Source organism: Sphaeroforma arctica (genome assembly GCF_001186125.1).
Source record: "Sphaeroforma arctica JP610 unplaced genomic scaffold supercont1.1065, whole genome shotgun sequence".
NCBI lineage: Eukaryota > Ichthyosporea > Ichthyophonida > Sphaeroforma > Sphaeroforma arctica.
This window is the reverse complement of record NW_014039493.1, coordinates 10724-12839: the sequence shown is the minus strand read 5'-3', so window position 1 is coordinate 12839 and position 2116 is coordinate 10724.

The window sequence follows — 2116 nt, the reverse complement described above, 5'->3', positions numbered from 1 at the left end:
ATGTATGTATGTATGTATTNTATATATATATATATATAATATATATATAAGTGTGTGTGTGTGTGTGTGGAATTTATATATTTATATATATATATGTGTGTGTGTGTGTGTATGTATATATATATGCATACAAGTTCGTGAGAAACCGATGACAGAGCACAAAACACACTGATCTCTAGATTGTGTGGCGGGGCCCCATTTTAACTACAGTCTTATTGTAAACATCGAAATGTTTATACGTTTTCATGAATTATTCACATATATGTGTACTTTGTATGCATAGTGGGTTTGAAACTATGATCGAACTATGGCGAAAGAATATACTAGCTTCAAATTGCAGAATGTATGGCACTCTTGGAGGTGTTAACGAACTGTTTGGAGGGATGATTATACCTTCTCCTGTACTATAAAGTGGATCTTCATAGATGACGAGGGAGAAGTTACTCGAAAAGTTCTTTTGGTTGTGCAGACGGGGCGAGATCGTGTGGGTTCGCGATGCAATTTATCGCTAAAGAGCCTTGCTTTAATTTTGATCAATACCTCAACGTTTCGGAATAGTACTTCAACTCCTAGAATTTATACAAAAATTGTTTGGAGTCGCTTTGACAATGTCTGTTTTTATCACTGAGGACGATCTGCGTGTATATGATAGTAAAAAAACATAGGTAATAAAGATGACAATATCTTTGTCAATTCTCGTTTATCGAGTATCAACCCCAGCATGTGTAGCGGCATACTCGCAAAATTGAAAATATATATATGCAAAGAGAGACGCATCATCATGACCATACTGTATATCAAAATTTAAAAGCCAATAGAAGGACACTCGGACTCGGACTCGGACTCGGCGACTGTCTCGGTGACTCGGTTGAAACTCTCAGCCTCAACCCTAAGTGCTTATAGGCCCTCAGCCCTCAGGCAGTCGGTCGACCCGGACCGTGACCGGCTATACAATATACATACATAAATATTTATCCTACTATATACTGGCATTCCGCGAATGTTGTTGGCATCACTTGTGATTTTGTGATTTGTGATTTGTGATTTGTGATTTGTGATTACTGATTTGTGACTTCTTGAAAGTTGAAAGTTGAAACAACAAAAGTTGTTGTGACCGGCGCCGGGCCGCCGGCGTAGTGAATTTTTCTTCAAATATGTTGTGTGTTTTCAGAAGATTACTCCGAAATAGCTGCGCCAAAATCTCATGTGCCAATACTCGCAACGTTTCGGTTTTAAGTTCACTTCGGCGCCAAAATCTTTAACGGTTTCTGTTTTCTGTCTGTTTTCTCAGACTCTCCGACTCTTAGACTCTCAGAACTGTAGTCCATAGTCCTTAGTTCACCATAGGGCATAGGCATATTTATTTCGCTTCATATCTCAAGTACTCTACAAAGCATCATGCCTGGCTTCCTGGTTGTTGACAACATCACGAGAACATCTCCCGGATGGTATTCCATATGCGCTGGCGTGGGTATTGAACAAAAGGAAGGCTATGGCTAGCGTTCGCCGAAGAAGAACAAGAAGCTGACCTGGGACGACTAGCTAATACTGACGATTACAAGAGCATACTAATATCGTTTGCATGCGCCGCACGCGAGGTTCTTTTGTATCAATTATTATGTACCTATTTCATTATATTTCCAATAAATTCCAGGTGACACTGAAGGCTTGCCTTGCCGGATCGTTGTGCTATTTACCTCTCAACTCAAAATCTCCTATACGGATATTGAAATAAAAATGCCGCAAAGCCCGGGATGCTTTTTTAATCAAATGGAAGTCTCATAACAACACATAACAAATCTACTTCTCATCAGATCATGCAACCGTATTCACCTTAAGCAACTGTACTGAAGCGCTCATGCAAACACGTATATCGTGATATTTCCACTCGGATGGCAACTGCCATATATAAACATAAATATTGTATATTTCTTTATATATAAGAGATATTTAAGTGCTTTCCATGCGCATTTGTAGTATGGACTTAGATGACAAAAATAATTCTCGACAAAACTCTTAAAAACATACGATAAGACCTCTTTTTGGCGTTATAAACATTTCGCTGTCCGGGTGAGATTATATCGAAACAACTGAGGCAACTGACAATTCTGGCAAA